At 39.3% G+C, this 20355-nt stretch overlaps 1 protein-coding gene across 1 annotated transcript in view; it reads left to right on the forward strand.

Annotated features, from left to right (window-relative positions):
• pemt (phosphatidylethanolamine N-methyltransferase) overlaps positions 1-20355 on the forward strand; it is an 84713-nt gene that overhangs the window by 13291 nt on the left and 51067 nt on the right. The gene's annotated exons all lie outside the window — the stretch shown is intronic.

The following is a 20355-nucleotide window of genomic DNA, read 5'->3' on the forward strand; positions in this document are numbered from 1 at the left end:
CTCTGGTGTGGAAGTGTGCTAATAATACACACTGTGATAGTAGCGTCCTGATACAGTCTGGCTCGTGTCTCACGTCTCGGCGGCTCCACTGTCTCCAAACCCTCGCCGTGTGTGTGTGTGTGTGTGTGTGTGTGTGTGTGTGAGACTTCTGCTGTGCTTCTCGTATGGGCCACAGAACTGCAGGACTTCCACATCCGTTTATCATCCCTCTTTCCTTCCTCCGACACCATCCGTCGGGACTCGATCTCGACTAATGAGTCTTTAGGAAAGGACGTCTGGCTGTACCAGAAACACAGATCTCAGATTGTGTTCAGAAATTCATTTATTGCAATTGTTTGTATTTTATTTTATATATTTACAGTACAGGCCAAAAGTTTGGAAACATTACTATTTTTAATGAAAATTCAGCTTTGCATCACAGAAATAAATGATAGTTTAAAGTATAATAAATTGAAAACCAATTATTTTAAATTGTAATAATATATCACATTATTTCCTGTATTTTTGATCAAATAAATGCAGGCTTGATGAGCAGAAGAAACTTCTTTCAAAAACATTAAAAATAGTAATGTGTCTAAACTTTTGGCCTGTACTGTATATATTACTATATATATATATACACACATTATACTTGTCACGAAACTGCTCCGAGACTCAAAGAGGAGATCCAAATGCAGCTTTATTAAGGGGCAATCCAGACACGTAATCCAATAAACAGGCAAAGGGTCAAAACACAGGTAGACAGTCCAAACAAACAAAACAAAACAAAACAAAAATAAGACAGGCAGGGGTCAGAGGCAAGAGAGTAATCCAAGGAACAGGCAAGAAATCCGAAAACCAATAAACAAGAAAACCAGGAAAACGCTCAGAGTTGCAGTGTGACACTAAACAAAACTTCGCAATGATTGAATGAATGAACAAGGAATAAATAGGCTGAAACTAACAAGGTGATGAGATACAGGTGAATGAGATACAGGTGAATACAATCAGTGATGAGTCCGGGCAGTGAGTTATGGGAAATGTAGTCTGAGTGAACAAGATAGTCTGGTGTGGAGTGCCCTCTGGCGGCTCTCATGGGCACTCCAGCTTGTGATCGTTACATAGCCCCCCCTTTAAGGAGCGGATTCCAGACGCTCAGAAAAACAGTTCAGGAGGGTGGTGGAGCAGAGGAGGACCCGGGGGCGGGATGGAGGGCCAGGCCCGTGAAGTGGAAGAGGACCTGGAGACTGCGGCAAGATGGGAGGCCAGGGCAGATCAGGCTGTGCAGGCGACCAGGGCGGATCAGGCTGTGCAGGCGACCAGGGCGGATCAGGCTGTGCAGGCGACCAGGGCGGATCAGGCTGTGCAGGCGGCCAGGGCGGAGACGACCCTTCAGGCGGCCAGGGCGGAGACGACGGTTCAGGAGGCCAGGGAGGAGATGACCCTTCAGGCGGCCAGGGAGGAGACGACCCTTCAGGTGGCCATGGCACAGGAACAGACACCGGCTCAGGAACAGGGACAGACACAGGCTCAGGGACAGACACCGGCTCAGGGAAAGGAACAGACACCGGCTCAGGGAAAGGAACAGACACCGGCTCAGGGAAAGGAACAGGAACAGACACCGTGTCGGCGACCATCTCTGCTGAGGACTCAGGCGACGTGGCGGCGGTCATTTCGTCTGGAGACACTGGCTCGGCGGCGGCCATCTTGTCCGGAGACACTGGCTCGGCGGGGACCATATTGTCCTGAGACACTGGCTCGGCGACGGCCATCTTGTCCGGAGACACTGGCTCGGCGGCGGCCATCTTGTACGGAGACACTGGCTCGGCGGCGGCCATCTTGTACGGAGACACTGGCTCGGCGGCAGCCATCTTGTACGGAGACACTGGCTCGGCGGCGGCCATCTTGTACGGAGACACTGGCTCGGCGGCGGCCATCTTGTACGGAGACACTGGCTCGGCGGCGGCCATCTTGTACGGAGACACTGGCTCGGCGGCGGCCATCTTGTACGGAGACACTGGCGTGGAGTCGGCCATCTTGTACGGAGACACTGGCGTGGAGTCGGCCATCTTGTCCGAAGACACAGGCGTGGAGTCGGCCATCCTGTCCGAAGACACAGGCGCAGAAAGAGGAAGAGGAACAGATTCAGGCTCAGTATCAGGATCAGATTCAGGCTCAGGAACAGATTCAGTCTCGGCGGGACGAGACTCTTGACGGGCGGACGTGACGTGAGGCTCAGTCTCTGGATCGGCAGAAGTGACGTGAAGCTCAGTCTCTGGATCGGCAGAAGTGACGTGAAGCTCAGTCTCTGGATCGGCAGAAGTGACGTGAAGCTCAGTCTCTGGATCGGCAGAAGTGACGTGAAGCTCAGTCTCTGGATCGGCAGAAGTGACGTGAAGCTCAGTCTCTGGATCGGCAGAAGTGACGTGAAGCTCAGTCTCTGGATCGGCAGAAGTGACGTGAAGCTCAGTCTCTGGATCGGCAGAAGTGACGTGAAGCTCAGTCTCTGGATCGGCAGAAGTGACGTGAAGCTCAGTCTCTGGATCGGCAGAAGTGACGTGAAGCTCAGTCTCTGGATCAGGATCAGCGCGCTCTGAGCTTGACGGGACCAGTGGCGGCGAGGGCTTTGAGCTGGGTAGGACCAGCGGCGAAGAGGGCTCTGAGCTGGTTAGGACCAGCGATGAAGAGGGCTTTGAGCTGGACTGGACCAGCGATGAAGAGGGCTCTGAACTTGACGGAACCAGCGGCGAAGAGGGCTTTGAGCTGGGCAGGACCAGCGGCGAAGAGGGCTCTGAGCTGGACGGAACCAGCGATGAAGAGGGCTCTGTGCTAGACGGGACCAGCAGTGAAGGCTCTGTGCTGGACGGGACCAGCAGTGAAGAAGGCTCTGTGCTGGACGAGACCAGCGGTGAAGAAGGCTCTGTGCTGGACGGGACCAGCGGTGAAGAGGGCTCTGTGCTGGACGAGACCAGCGGTGAAGGCTCTAGCTTGGCGGGCATGCTGCCTGCTGTCTCAGGGGCGGCGGGCATGACGCATACTGCCTTGGCTTCAACAGATTTGGCGTGAAGTGCGGGCTCGGCTGGACTGGCGTGAAGTGCAGACGGTGACATGGCGTGCCACGGAAGGAAGCTCTCCAGACATCTGGAGAGTGCCTCTCTCCAATCCAGACCAGAGAGATCGGGGAGCTCCCTCGGGTCGACCTCCTTAGCCCCCAGCCGGTAACACAACTTAATTGCCTCATCGCCCAGAGAGCAAGAGGCAGCGAGAGGAACAAACCCCCAGGTGTACTGGAACAGATCGAGGCTATCCAGGGCCAAGGCCGCGATCTGTCCAGCGAACTCCCGGCTCATGCTGGGAAGATCAGGCAAGATCCGTACTGCTGGATTCCTGGAGGTCATAGCTGCTGGATCTGGGTGTGGCGAAGTTTTCTGTCACGAAACTGCTCCGAGACTCAAAGAGGAGATCCAAATGCAGCTTTATTAAGGGGCAATCCAGACACGTAATCCAATAAACAGGCAAAGGGTCAAAACACAGGTAGACAGTCCAAACAAACAAAACAAAACAAAACAAAAATAAGACAGGCAGGGGTCAGAGGCAAGAGAGTAATCCAAGGAACAGGCAAGAAATCCAAAAACCAATAAACAAGAAAACCAGGAAAACGCTCAGAGTTGCAGTGTGACACTAAACAAAACTTCGCAATGATTGAATGAATGAACAAGGAATAAATAGGCTGAAACTAACAAGGTGATGAGATACAGGTGAATGAGATACAGGTGAATACAATCAGTGATGAGTCCGGGCAGTGAGTTATGGGAAATGTAGTCTGAGTGAACAAGATAGTCTGGTGTGGAGTGCCCTCTGGCGGCTCTCATGGGCACTCCAGCTTGTGATCGTTACAATACTGGATATATTAAAAAGTAAAAAATTTGGGATCGGTAAGATAAAAAAAAAAAAGAAGTATTTTATTTTAACCAAGGCTGCATTTATTTGATTAAAAAAATAAACAAAAAAACATAAATATTGTTAAATATTATTACAATTTAAAATAACTGTTTTCTATGTGAATATACAGTAAAGTGTAATTTATATCCTGTGATCAAAGCTGAATTTTCAGCATCATTACTCCAGTCTTCAGTGTCACATGATTCTTCAGAAATATAAGAACTGAGCTTACATTATCAATATCATAACCTGCCATCTAAACATTCATATCTATTATCTAAAACCTGTATACTTCTCTTCTGCATCCTTCACAGTCGACAGATGTGCTGTAGTCTGGCTGAGATTAAAGATATCGTATATAAAGTAGTGGTCAACCAGTGTGTGTCTTCTTAATCGCAGATGCCGATATTCATAAAGCAGGGCGGCCCATATATACATATACATACATAATGCAATTTAAAGGCAGCAAATGAGATTGCTTATAAATCAAAAACATAATATTCACTCAATAAAATCATATTTGTAAACCTTTTTTTACTTACTGACTAAGATAAGGGGAACGACACTGCCGTTCCAAAGTTTGGGATCAGTAAGATTTTTTATGTTTTTAGTGTATAATAAGTCTTTTCTACTCACCAAAGCTGCATTTATTTAATAAAAAAAAAAACAGTAATATTGTGAAATATTATTAGAAATTAAAATAACTGTTTTCTATGTGAATATACAGTAAAGTGTAATTTATTCCTGTGATGCAAAGCTGAATTTTCAGCATCATTACTCCAGTCTTCAGTGTCACATGATCCTTCACAAATCATTCTAATATGAGGATTTGATGATCAAGAAACATTTATGATTATTATCAGTGTTGAAAACAGTTATCTACCGCTTTTTTCAGGATTCTATGATGAGTAGAAAGTTATTTTGTAACATTATAAATGTCTTTACTGTAACTTTTGATCAATTTAATGCATTCTTGCTGAATAAAAGTATTGACTCCAAACTTTTGAACGGTAGTGTATAATGTTGCAAAATCTTTCTATTTCAGATAAATGCTGTTTTTTCACTTTTTATTCATCAAAGAATCATGTTTTTTTTACATAACTGATTTCAACATTGATAATAATAATAAACATTTCTTATTAGAATGATTTCTGAAGGATCATGTGACACTGAAGACTGGAGTAATGATGCTGAAAATTCAGCTTTGATCACAGGAATAAATTACATTTTAAAATATATTAAAATAGAAAACAGTTATTTTAAATTGTAATAATATTTCACAATAGTATTTTCAAAAAAATGCCTTGGTGAGCAAAAGAGACTTCTTTTAAAGAGACTTTGATTTTAAAAACATTAAAAATCAACCTAAACTTTATATATACTGTATATATATACAGTATTTGCATTTCAGTAAGTGAGTCAGATTTTACTTCTAACGATGGCGTCTATATTTAGCTTCATATTTTCCATTCGATTCCCTTCTCTATGGTAGAAATCATGGCCAGCCAGCGGCATGAAGTTTTAATTGGCACTTTACTCCTCTTTATTTGACTGATAGAGGCATAATTGATTTCTTGGATGCCGTCATCTCAGTAGATGCGAAGAGGTTGCCATTTCTGGATGCATTTTCTACCAAACTTCAGCCTGAATCAGCCTGACGTGGGCATGCAACTGCGTCATGGAAGAGACGCTTGGAAAATCTCGTCCTCGGATCAATTTGGATCAATCTAAGTGAAAGGGATTTTAAAAAGAATATATCATTTGTACTGTACTGTATACAATTGTAAGTGGATTTCTAAGGGTCCTTATTAGGGCTGCATTTAATCTGAAAAGGCCGCGTGACACACACCTACTATTCGAATGCACCTTTTTGCATTAGAATGTGGATTTATTTATTTTTTTCACAGCCATAAAATGGCTTAGTGTGATTATCATCCCAAAGGCTGTGATTGAAATAAATATATGCATTGTGTGTTTCAGAGTGAAACTCTGTGTTCATTTACATGTGAGCAGATCATGATCAAATGCTGCTCTGAGTTTGAGTCGCTTTAATGTCAGTTTGTAAACGTGCAACACATGCCATCCATCTTCTAACTACAAACGCAAGTTTGATGATTTAACATTTGAAAATGAAGAAATTAAGACTGCCATAAATATTACTTTTGGAATTTTACAGTTGTTATATAATTTTTTTTTAGTGAACTATTATAATAGTAATGACTCTTTTTGTTTTTATTTATTAATTATATTTATTATTATTTAATTATATTAATAACAAAATGAAGAAATTAAGAATGCTAGAAATATTAGTATTGTACTTTTACAGTTAAAAATTATTATTATTATTATATATATTTTTTTAAATAATTTATAATTTTATTTTAGTTAAATATTGCAATAGTAATAATTGTCAGAAGTAATAATATAATTATTGTATTGACTATATAATTTATGTTTTATATTTATTATATTATTATATTTGTATTTATTATTATTATTATTATTATAATTAATAATAATAATAACATAATAATATCATAATATTTTATGGCCATTTTCATATATAATAACAAAATTCTGGCCAACTTGTGCATTCCTACGAACAAGCAGAGCAAACCTGGAACTTTTTTTTAATCGCATTTTAAAGCGCATTTGAGTTTGTAATTTACATTTACATTTTACATTTATTCATTTAGCTGACGCTTTTATCCAAAGCGACTTACAATTGCTATATATGTCAGAGGTCGCACGCCTCTGGAGCAACTAGGGGTTAAGTGTCTTGCTCAGGGACACATTGGTGTCTCACAGTGGATTCGAACCCGGGTCTCTCACACCAAAGGCATGTGTCTACAGAAAAATCGTAGTTAGATCTTTTTCCCCCAAATCATGCGTCTTTATATGAACACTTGAACATCACAGCTCTCTAATTAATTTGAGGCCATCAGCACAGAACAAAACCGCAGAGGCGTCTGATATGTGTCATTTACCAATGCCTATTTTTTTAACAGGACCTACATCCACACATGTGCTCATCAAGCCATTTCATGCAGTCTTTAAAGAGTTAATAAAACATTTTCAAAGACTAGCTTACTCCAAAAAAAGAACAAGAAAAGCGATGAGATCAGTGCTGACCTCAAATGCCTGAATGTTGATGAAGAGCCGCCACTGATTGCCTCACAGAAGAAGAAGAAATGAGAGCTCGGCTCTGAATATGTGAATAAATGAAACATTTCTGGCTTACAGTGATTCCAGGAACAGCTGGCCGATGATGAGTGACGCTGATATCAGTGCTCATATAGTTTTATGAATATGTGGTCACAATTTCCAGACATTTGTGGAAAATGTTTAATATATATATATATACATCCAGAATCACTACTTTTGAAAACCAGTGTGAATTTATTAGGGCTGCCTTTTACTAAAGATTTTTCTAGTCGGCTAGTAGTCGTCGTTCATTTAAAGCAATAAGTCGACTAATTAATAAGCCATAAATCATAATAATGAGCCTTCAATTACTTATATAATACATAGCCTAATCAGCGCTTAAAGGCATGCATAATGCTTGCCACAGCGCACCGGAAAACGCAATGATTATGAATGGGAGACTGTCATTTTATATTTTTATATTAGTGTCAGTAACATTTTAATAATTTATTGATAATGTTTTCTGTGTTTTCGGCTGCAGAGATGACATCGACAAGGCTGACTCGCAGTAGTGGACGCGCCTATATGCACGTTTCATACGGATTACATAATCTGAGAATATATGAAGAGTTCAGATGCAAAAGCCTCTAAGTGCCATCTGAAATTTTCTTCTAGAATGATCATTTTTATCAAGCTCATATATTTAAGTTCAGTAATTTCACTTAAATGGTAATGAAAATTACCTATTTATTGCCATTTAAGTGAAATTACTGAACTTAAATATACAAGCTTGATAAAAATTATCATTCTAGAAGAAAATTTCAGATGGCACTTAGAGGTTTTTGCATCTGAACTCTTCATATATTTTCTATTTGAATTGGTTCATTTAAACGTAGACATTTCAAGCTTTCTATAGATATATTCCTCATGTCTGTTTTCGGTTCACTGAGTTTCGGTTCACTGAGACCGGGATGGCAGAAAACGCATCCTGATTGTTTTCATCATTTTACAAAAGCACAATATTTTGTTGTTATTGTGAGTTTACAGAAATAAAAGTAGAACCTTTACAGTTTGCATTAAAGGTTTACATAAGTGATCGGCAAAAAAGATTTCTGCCACTAACCGGCTAATAAAAATTTTGGTCGACCAAGCCTCTTCTAGTCGACTAACGGTTAGTCAACTTTTGGGGGGATGCCCTAAAACATATAAAGAGAGGTGTGACATACGCGATCTTTGGCTCATTCTTGATCAGTGACAGAGGTTTGATAGTACATGGAAGGCCTGCCAAGAGAGCAATACAATAGTCCAGCCTGGAGAGAACAAGAGCTTAAACAAGGAGTTGTTTAGCAAACTCTGATAGGAAGGGCCTGATGTTCCTAATGTTGTATAAGGCAAATCTGTAGGAGCGCGCAGTTCTAGCAATGTGGTCTGTGAAGTTTAACTGATCATCAATCACATCTCCAAGGCTCCTGGCTGTCCTTGAAGGAGTTATGGATTGATGAGCCAAGCTGAATGGAGACGTTGTGATGAAGTGTTGCGTTGGCCGAAACCACAAGCAGTTCTGTCTTGGCAAGGTTGAGTTGAATGTGGTGGTCTTTCATCCAGCAGCGACTGTCGGATCATCCGGCTGAAATGAGAGGTAGAGTTGAGTGTCATCAGCGTAGCAGTGATAGTAAAAGCCATGTGTCTGAATGACAGATCTTAGTTATGTCATGTAGATGGAGAAGAGAATCGGTCCCAGCACCGAGCCCTGAGGCACTCCAGTAGTGGACTAAAGGCCCTTTCACACCAAGGACGATAGCTATAAAGATAACAATCAAAGTATAGTTCTAAAAATCGTTCTCCATATGAAAGAATATCAGAGTTCACACCACAACTATAACAATAAAGATATAAGAAATGCTATCATTGGGATCCCTTTCACAACTATTTTTTTCCAGCTGTCGAACGATAAAGCACTGACAGCCAATCAGAATCCACTCGAATTTAATTCAACCACTCGAGTTGAATAGTTAATTACAGAGGTCCAGAAAAATCCACCACTGTTTGACAAGTTAAGCCCCTTTTCAAGAAAATGGATATGGAAAACAATCGTTCACACCCTCTGACTAAACAGTGAGAAGTATTACCTCAGGTATCCAGCGCTCGTTTCAATAACATTGTTTTGCTTCCTTTGAAGTTGCGGTGTGAAAGACTAGGGGGCCTATCATACACCCGGCGCAAAGCTACGCCAAGCACGACACAAGTGTGTTTTGCTAGTTTCAGCCCAACGCAGTTATCATTTTTATGTCCTGCGCCATGTTGTTTAAATAGCAAATGCATTTGCGCGCCCATGTGCTGCTGGTCTGAAAACGAGGTGTGTGTTCAGGTGCATTGATGGACCGTTGCTATTTTGAGGAACTGAAATAGACCGCAATATTTTTTTTTGTTATTTAAAGAGCGCGTTAGTAATATGAGCCTATAGACGGGTCCACAACGCCCTCACACTCTGCTTATTACACACACACACACACACACACACACACACACACACACACACACACTCTGCTTATTACACACACAGGGACGCCTAACGGCACACAAACTAGCCAAACATTAAAAATAAAAGGGATTACAATATAAAAGATTATTATTGTGTACATAAAGATATGGTGGAATCCAGCTTGTCCCGTAGATGGTCTGCTTGCGCTTTAACCTCACACACACACACACACACACACAGCTTTAACCTTGCGCACGAGCTGGTCCGTTTGCTCTCTGGAGACGCATTCAGTTTTTTCGCTTGCTAATTCCTCCATGTAAATAGCGAATCCGCCATGGCGCAGCGCAAATGTACTTCTATTACGCATATCTATAATAGTAATATGCATGTGCACGCCCTCACCGTTTTCACAGATTCACGTTTTTGAAGTGTACACGGAGATGATAACGTTTTTCAAAACTTGCATCTTGGAACTAATTTCAAAGTTCGCGTTCTCCAAACACTGTTGATGTGCAAATGAACGGCCAGAACACATTAAAATATTTCTATTTTCTGTTAGAACGGTGTCGTGTTTAAAAGCCCCTTAAGTTAATAACTAATGATCTTTGCAACGGAAGTGAATCAATCAAAAACTAACTTTATCTGGACAATAACTTTATTCTAGAGCTGCTGTAAAGCCTAAACACTCTCTGTTACTGTAATCTCCTATTGTCACTGTAAAGCTGCTTTGAAACAATATATAATGTTAAAAGCGCTGTATAAATGAAGGTGACTTGACTATCACACGTTTGTCTCTCCATCCACCGAACGCATCTGCTCTTCTATTCAGCCATGTGTTCTTGATCTTCAAAATGATAAATGATAACAAGATTTTAAAGTAGGCCCTCTGGAGTCTTCCTGTCTGTCAACTCATTAGAGGAAAACACCGACAGAAATCTCTCTGGCAAAAGTGTGTATTAACCCTATCACATGCTGTGTGTGTGACACGTCGTCAGCTGTTTATGCGCACGGACAACACGAACACAGTAGAAAAAGCCTTGAGGACTTTAGACGGTCAAGAAGAATCCACAGATTCACATGATGATGTTGATGAGTTTTGTGTTGTTGTATTGACGTAAAATACAGTATTAAACAAAAGATCTCTGCATGTTAACTTCATTCCACTTGTTACACTATACGATAAGGTTTGTTGACATTAATGCATTAGTTATCATGAACTAACAATAATATTTTATTGCGTTTAATAGTAAGTAGTTTAGTATTAATCCATGCATTTAACTACTGTTGCATTTACTAATGTTAACACTCCTTATTGTTAAGTGTTACCAGTCTCTTCTTAAGTTGGTTTATACATTCTGCAGGAGACAAATTTAACTTCTTAATATTTTTATAATATTATAATATTAAGCACATTTGCCTCCAGTGAAATCTCTCATATCATAAGGTTATTCCAGTATGTGTGATAAAGCCTTTGTCTTTGTTCTTGTTGACCTAAAAAGCCTTGGCAGTGTGATTTAGTGTGTCTGTTGTGTGTGTGTGTGTCTGTTGTGTGTGTGTGTGTGTGTGTGTGTGTGTGTGTGTGTGTGTGTGTGTGTGTGTGTGTGTGTGTGTGTGTGTGTGTGTGTGTGTGTGTGTGTGTGTGTGTGTGTGTGTGTGTGTATGTGTGTGTGTGTGTGTGTGTGTGTGTGTGTGTGTGTGTGTTTGGCCATTCTGCTTGTGTTCTTATGCATCACATGCAACATTTATCAACAATTTTGATCTAAAGTATGACATAATGCTTAATTTGCACCATTATCATTCAACACAAGAACAAATCATGCACTTTTTTTTTAACCCTAAAATGCATGTGAGTCAGAAAGTGCACCAGGTTTCTGTCTTCATTTGTCTCTGGACGTGATCATCCATGTGATACTGGATGAATTCCTTAAGATGTCTTTATATTATAATGTGGGTAGATTTTTTTCTTGTAATTTTTCATCTGTTGTCTACAGTATATGCGTTTTACATAAAGTATATGTAATATTTAATAACATTCTCATGTTCATATTTGTTTTTAAAAAGAAAGTAAATTACAAGGTATAACCCTAAGTTATTAAAGGGGTGGTATAATGCCCTTTTCACAAGATTTAAAATAAGTCTCTGATATCCCCAGAGTGTGTGTGTGTGTGTGTGTGTGTGTGTGAAGTTTTAGTTCAAAATACCCCACAGATATTGTTATATAGCATGCTAAAATTGTCACTTTTTGAGGGTGAGCAAAAACGCACCGTTTTGTGTCTGTCCCTTTAAATGCAAATGAGCTGCTGCTCCCGGCACAGGGGCCGGAGCTTCAAGAGCTCGTGTTCTTTTACCTCACACACACATGCACTGAACATTTAAAAAACTTTTAGCCTTTTATGTTCAAACCGGAGTCAGAAAGATGGAGAGACTCAAGAAGAAGTGCCAACATGTAGAAGCAACAGGACATTTCTGAATGATTAGTTGATGAATTTATGAAGCTGATGTGTAGTTATCTTCTAGTCATTGATTAGCATATTCTGTCATGATAATCTATAAATCGTGTTCAGGGGGCGGGGTTTATGTAAATTCTAGGGTTGGTGATGTCACTAACCCGGGAGGAATGTGGTGTAGTCTCTACCAGCCGTTTGTTGTAGTCCTTAAAGCAGCACTCAGTAGCTTCGGGACTTCTTCGCTGTATTCTTGCTTTTTGCTCGCAGGTTTCTCTCTAGAGCTCCCCCCACAGCTTCGGAATAGATATTTGACAACACTGTTGTAAAAACTCGTTGGTGATTCTCAGACACCAGAGGCTATAGATCAACGACATCAAAGCAGACGGGACGTTCTTTAAAACGTCTTCTTTATTCGGGTTCGGACAGCGTGAGGGAGCGCAAGCAATTGTTTACATCGCGAGACCTGATATCACGCGATGACTTCCTGACGCAGCGGCCGGCGGCCCGCCGGCTCAAAGTTGCAAGTACGTATTTTCCGCTCACGGGCACCAGGGGGGTGCGAAACAACCACCATTCAACCCGAAATAAGTAATATAACCATTCCAATGACTCCGAAGCTGTTCAGTTAAGGTAAAAAAAGTTACTTAGTTCACCTTTAAACAGCGATTTCTTTAAAAGCAAATATCTCCCTTTGCTTTGAACTTTGAGCGCTGTAACTTTGCAGATGTTGTTTATGATCAAACAGCAACATTACACACTAACTAAAGCTAGAAAAGTGAAATAATAATCAACCACCCAACCACTTTAATCATATATTACATTAGTAACACTAAGGTTACATTTGTTAGTCAGCTACATTAGTTAGCATAAACTAACTATGAAAAAAAAAAAAACTTTTATACTTATTTTTATTATTTTTATAGCATTTATTAATCTTAAAGTTAATTTTAACATTTACTAATATGTTATTAAAATCAAAAGTTGCATCTTATGTAATGAACCTGAGCTAACAAGAACTAACAATGCACAGTTGAATTTTATAACATTAACAACGATTAATAAATACTGTAACAAATCTATTGCTCAAATAGTTAATGCATTGACCTATGAGACCTTATTGTAAAGTGTCATTACATATAAATAATGAAAATGTATTGACTGAACAAGTATGCATGTTTTATTTATGCTTCTAGTTGTATCTAATTATAATTTCTGATCACATGTGCGTTTAGAAGGGATGCATAATAATACAATTATTTCTTACATCACGTAATGGATGAACACCGATAATTGGTTCTGTACTTTAATTTTTTTTTAAATCATTTAATCAATATTTTTTGGTAATGTCTCCTGAAAGTATGCTTCAATGAATTTAGGCACAACACCAGTATATTATTCTCTCTGAAATATGAGAGATAACTGTTGTGGTTCTAATATTTCATGCATTCTCGTGTTTTTTACCTCTTGTTTTGCATATTACATAACGTGTGAAGCACTTGAAGCACATGTGTTGAAGCATCCAGTGTGCTTTCGCTGATGTGTGTTACATCAAACGACGCTCTCAGCGTGATATTAATGCAGTATTTTGAAGTGTTTGCAGTGTTCGCTTTACAGGAATGTTGTAAACCGAATGCTAAGGGCTTCACAGGCGCCTTTGATGGAAAGAGCAACAGGGAAGATGGATGGAGAGGCTGTGTGCCCAATTAGACAGCAGGATTACGTTACATAAGGGTTTTTATCGAGCTCTGGAGATGAGGAGATGAGGAGATGCAGACCACACGCTCCTGCCTTTAGAATCGGATCTGGAGCAGAGAGAAGGGGATGAGAGAAGCATGGAGGAGAAATGGACAAATGGGTGGATGGATGGATTGGTGAGGAGCGGTTCACAAAAGAAAGAAAGTGACAAATGTATGAATATACACTTAAAAAAATATTTATGAATATATTTTCATTATATACAATCAAATCTAATAATCAAATAATTAATAATAATGCATTTCAAATAATAAATCAAAGCAAGTTATCTATTTATTCATCAAGTCATTTATTTACTTATCAATTCTATTTATTTGTTTATTCAGTCATTAAGATTCACATTAAGTAAAATGTTTCACATAAGGAAGTTTTTTTTATGTTTTTTTTTAAATGTTGAAATTAGTTCTGAAAAAAAAGCATTTGTTTGTAGCAGTTTTATTTTGTTATCTTTGAGATATTATATATTTTTTTATTTTTTTATTTTTTAAATCAAACTTTATTAGGATTTTAGTTAATTTTAGATTTTAGTTTAGTAATGTTGTTGTGTTTTTGTAATTCTTAGATTTTTTATAATACGTCTATATAGTTAATACATTTTTATTTCAGTTTTAGTTATTTTATTAAATTTATAATAAAAATGAGAAATGTTGCTGTGGTGACTAGCTGAAATAAAACAAGTTTAAGTTTTATTTCAGTTAATGTTTATTTTATTTAAAGATTTAAAAAAAAGTATGTGCTACTTTGTATCTAATGCAATGACATTCATACATTTCAAAGTGAGACTGAAGTGTCCAAAATTATCCAAATCCAATAGCATGTTTACTTGAAAGTCCAGTCCTGGTTTGTGTTCGTGTGCATCTCTCTCAATGCTTTCTCTTAGACATCTCTTTTATATTCATGATGAAAGATGACCAGAACATTATAGGGAGAGAGAGAGACTGAAGATTTGCTGCAGAAATCTCCCATAAATGCATGTTTTGTTCCTGTGGTGATCTGTTATTCTGAATATGAACAAAACCCCAGGTTACATTGACATTTGATGCAATCATGATGCCAATGCACGGTCATCAAGTTCATACTTTACCTTGATGTCAGATTACCACAGATACAGACACTTGAAAAAAGCTCCTACTAACACTTTTCACAGATATAAACCCCTCACAGACCCATTTTACTCGCTTCAATCAGTTTTAATAATACCGGTTTGTCCCTTGACACTCTGTAAGCCGAATGATCTCACCATAAGAGTTTGCCAGCCGTTCTGTAATACATGCTTTCTTCTAAAAGACAGTAAAGTAAAAGTTTTGTCATTGCATCAGCAGATTGTCTTATATAACAAAGACGCATGCTATCTGGAATTATGTTGTCTTTATTGCACATATGGACGCTAAAGCATTTTGTCAGCTACTTGACGTGCACTGCTGGTATTCAGTTTCCGTTTTTAGTAAATCTTAATTGGATCCAAAGTGGTTTAGTTCATATTTTTGTGTCTCTGCGTGGGGGGCTTGTCATTTTCCGAAGCCGCAGAACGATTTCATTAACAAAGTGTCTAATAGACTTGTGAATCTTTGTTGGTTTGAGACTGGAAAATGTAGCTATGAGTCATCGTAAGCATGGTCTCGTAACGAGACTTTAATTACGGATATTTTCAGTGTAATTACAGACCGCAGGCTGTATGTTGTGTGCGTCACTAGAAGATTGAGTTCAAGAGAGTGTCATAACGCCACTGTTTATGCCGTTTCACCTTTCAGATTGTGCGTTTATACTGATTGAGATCTTCTCACATGTGTGTTAAACTCGCCTTCGCCACATATTTAGGCCTAAATTTAAGATTTATGTAATTGAATTGCATGTACATTTTCCATTTTGGTTTTAGTGTTGTCAAAAATATCAATATGTAAGTGATCTCTCAAATTAACTTTTTCGTGTCTTCTCGTGTTTAAACGGTCAAATTTACAAAATGATGTCAAAATGTCCGTCTTGCTGAGTATTCGGGTAAATATACTTAAAAACTATCATTTCATTATTTTACAAACCCAACTAATTACTCATCCGGGCTTTCCAATAGGTTGCATGTAAGGGGGAAAAAAAAGTAGCACGATTATTCCGTGATGGGCCCACCGAAGAATTCCGTGAAATGAACACGGCCCCTTAAGTTAAGGAAAAGGTCGTGGGTGGGCTTACGTTTCCATGACACGCGGGACAACAACGGGACCATTGGGTTTAGGAAAAGAAGAACGGGACGGTTGGGTTTTGGAAAAAAAGAATGGGACAGTTGGGTTTAGGAAAAGAAGAACGGGACCATTGGGTTTAGGAAAAGAAGAACGGGACGGTTGGGTTTTGGAAAAAAAGAACGGGACGGTTGGGTTTAGGAAAAGAAGAACGGGACCATTGGGTTTAGGAAAAGAAGAACGGGACAGTTGGGTTTAGGAATAGAACAACGGGACGGTTGGGTTTAGGAAAAGAAGAACGGGACATTTGGGTTTAGGAAAAGAAGAACGGGACCATTGGGTTTAGAAAAAGAAGAACGGGACGGTTGGGTTTTGGAAAAAAAGAATGGGACAGTTGAGTTTAGGAAAAGAAGAACGGGACCATTGGGTTTAGGAAATGAAGAACGGGACCATTGGGTTTAGGAAAAGAAGAACGGGACGGTTGGATTTAGGAAAAGATGAACGGGACGGTTGGGTTTAGGAAAAGAAGAATGGGACCATTGGGTTTAGGAAAAGAAGAACGGGACGGTTGGGTTTAGGAATAGAAGAACGGGACGGTTGGGTTTAGGAAAAAAAGAACGGGACGGTTGGGTTTAGGAAAAAAAGAACGGGACGGTTGGGTTTAGGAAAAGAAGAACGGGACGGTTGGGTTTAGGAAAAGAAGAACAGGACAGTTGGGTTTAAGAAAAAAAGAACGGGACAGTTGGGGACGGATGGGTTTAGGAAAAAAAGAACGGGATGGTTGGGTTTTGGAAAAAAAGAACGGGACGGGTGGGTTTAGGAAAAGAAGAACGGGACAGTTGGGTTTAGGAAAAGAAGAACGGTACGGTTGGGTTTAGGAAAAAAAGAACGGGACGGTTGGGTTTAGGAAAAAAAGAACGGAAAAAAAGAACGGGACGGTTGGGTTTAGGAAAAAAAGAACGGGACGGTTGGGTTTAGGAAAAGAAGAACGGGACGGTTGGGTTTAGGAAAAAAAGAACGGGACGGTTGGGTTTAGGAAAAAAAGAACGGGACGGTTGGGTTTAGGAAAAAAAGAACGGGACGGTAGGGTTTAGGAGACTTGACATGCGGGACACAATCCCCGGTCTCCTGGGTGAAAGTCCTGTGTTGTTGGACCCATCCACCACCCCAACCAACCGGATTTTCGGCCTTTCATACTCGCTACCGTATTCGCTCTTAATGCTACAGAATCGTGCTGACCGTCACGAAAAGAACAAAAACAGATAAACGTGTCCGTGTACACAAATCAAAAGATTAAATAACGTGACCATTTCATGGCTCACCCTGTGGTCTGTGTGGGTCCTAACGCCCCAGTGTAGTGATCGGGACACTATACTGTCAAAGAGCACTGTCCTTCGGATGAGATGTTAAACCGAGGTCCTGACTCTCTGTGGTCATTAAAAATAAAAATCCCAGGATGTCTTTCGAAATGAGAAGGGGTGTAACCCCGGTCTCCTGGCCAAATTTACCCAGTCCATCATGGCCTCCTAATCATCCCCATATATATATATATATACTAATATAGATTAGTTTACTTATATGGTTAGATTAAATCAAATAAAATGTATGCAAATAGTTAATTATAAACTATGCCATGATTAGTATTATTTTTTGAGACAGAAATCTTACCCATGTATGACTGACAAAAATGCATCATATTAATTTATTATTTTGTTTAGTTATAAGTTAGATTGTTTTTGTTAAAAAATAATTGGACATTTTATATCCAGCTCAAATACACATATTAGGTCGGCACGATTTGTCACGTTTCATTGCCTTATCACAAATAAAACTATTGACCCAAGCACAACTACACAATATGCTTACAAAATCCTTATGCAAGTTTTTAAATATTTGAATAAAGGGTGTCCATTTTTCTTAGGCCGTACATCAACACTGCATGTACGCAAACTAGAATTAGCATACCATAATGTTTCTATAATTAGTCATATGTGTAACTTCGTCTTTGTGCCTGAAAACTGAAAGGTTGAAATTTCGCTGTAATAATTACTACACACATCTGTAGGAGCACGTTCATGTTTATTGGGTCAGAAGTGTCCCTCTGCAGACCAAAGCAACACTTTCATAATCACGGTGGCGTCCTGATGTCATTCACGCCATCGCTGCATGTTCTGTTCTGTTCTGTTTGAGCGCCGGCGTGCATAATACACTTCTAATGAGGACTGGACTCTACTAACACACACACACACACACACACACACACACACACACACCGCTGGATAGATTTTGGTCCAACTGCTTAAAATTGAATCCTAATGATACTTTATCATCATATTAATATCATCATCTGCCACTGGCTTTGATTTCCATATACAGGACGTTCCGTCCATTGAACGAGCTTATTAGCGATCCATAAGTTCTTCTAGAAGCAGTAATCAAATAATTTCGATGTAGTGCACTTTGTTACTCGAAAACCCTTGATTGAGATTATGAAACAAACAAATTGTGCAACTGTTTCTGGAACGTCTGTGTGCCAAAATCTCCACTTTCATTATAGGACAGAACGACCATTCCAGAGTAATCATGTCCTGGTTCCAGTTTCCAGTCTCAGCGTTTCCAATAGTTTCCCAAAGCATTTGCCCAGGTGTTGGATAATAGTTGCAATTGAGTTTGATGTTTGAGTCCCAGTCAAGTAAATGTATATAAATTACACTATATAATTATGTTACATAAAAAGGATTTTTTTTCTTGTCTCACTCAGCCTTGGTGAGCAGAAGAGACTTTCATAAGCATTTAAAAAAAATCATAATTATTCCAAATTTTGACTGGTAGTGCATGTATATATATACATTTTTAAACAAGGATGTTACAACAGCCTATGAATTCAGATTGAATTATGTTTGAAATTTACATCTAATTCATGGATTAAGTAAAACTCCTTAAATTATAATAATGATTAAATTAAATAATAAAAACAACATGCAACTGTGGGTTTTATGTGTCTGAAAGTTAAAGGGATGGTTCGGGGTAAAATCAACCTAGGGTCCTTTCCACCATGACCTGATTTACAGCTGGTGGTTTCATTAATTTGGCAAAACACCTCGAACAAATTACTGTCTTATTCCACGTTCTGCTCTCATTTATTCCCAACTTGTGAAATATGAGTCTCTGCATTAGCGTTGCTATTCGAGAGCATGCAATACTCAAAACTTTTATTTTTCCCAATTAGCAGACTCAGTCACCTGGATTGACCCGCAGGATTTGCAAAGCAAAACAAGTGTGTGTTACTATATCTGCCAGTAAAACTGTTTCAGTGCATAACCACCATCTGGCTTCTCATCGTCCTCTCCGAAGTTGTTCATTAGGCGCTGCACGAAACTCGTAATCACTTTATCAGCTGTAATCGCTGGTGCCGTGACCCGGGCTGAACCGGGAATCGCTGAAGAGAGACTCTCTGCTCATGAATTATGAGTTTCAGCAGCTCTAATTCAGATAAGAGCCCATAATACAGGCACGGACTATGAATATCCAGACAGTAAGTAGAGCGATTACAAACAAAACCTCAGCGTGTGTTTGGAGAGGCTCCTGAAAGAAAGAGACGAGGGAAGAGAAGAAGCATTAATGATTTCAAAAGCTGGAAACGTTCTGTTGTTTGTACATTATGCATGTTGGAAAAGTAACATAAACTTAGGTTGTGTGAGGACAGGTCGCTTCCATTAATGTGAGAGAGATCCATAAAAGAATATGATGAAGAGACTTGATCTGACTTGCTGAATATTCTTGGCATCAATTCTTTATGAAATATTCAAACGATTGTAAATATATTTAGCAGTAATTAAACAAGATAACCTAAGCTAAGATTATATTTAACTTCAGGTGTTGCCATGCGATCTACCATATATGCATCAAAAATATACATATTTTATATTTTGAAATAAATATAGTATATTTCTGGATTATAACATTAATTGTGACTGCATGATTTTATATATATATATATATTGTGTGTGTGTGTGTGCGCGTGTGCGTGCGTGTGCGTGCGTATGTGTGCGCGTGTGTGTGTGTGTGTGTGTGCGTGTGTGTGTGTGTGTGTGTGAACAGTTCTGAAGTGTGAAGAACATTTTATTCATCTGAATCTTCATGTAACCATCAATGCCAATAAAGAACTTTTATTTTTACGAATGCAATTTAAAAATAATCATATTTAAAATGGTTGAATTGGACTGGATAATAATGAGAAGTGACCTCATTCAATAATGTTACAAAAGCATCCCATAAGCGAAACTGTGATGCAATTACTTGAGGTTAAAGAGGTTCACTCACTGAAATATCAAAGCAATGAAACTGTAATCTTTTAATTATGTAATGGGTACAGATCAGAATAGTTTAGACATCAAGTAGGGTTAATGTTTTAATTGTAACACTCTGACACTTA

Source organism: Leuciscus leuciscus (assembly GCF_965113295.1).
Source record: "Leuciscus leuciscus genome assembly, chromosome: 21".
NCBI classification, from domain to species: Eukaryota; Metazoa; Chordata; class Actinopteri; order Cypriniformes; family Leuciscidae; genus Leuciscus; species Leuciscus leuciscus.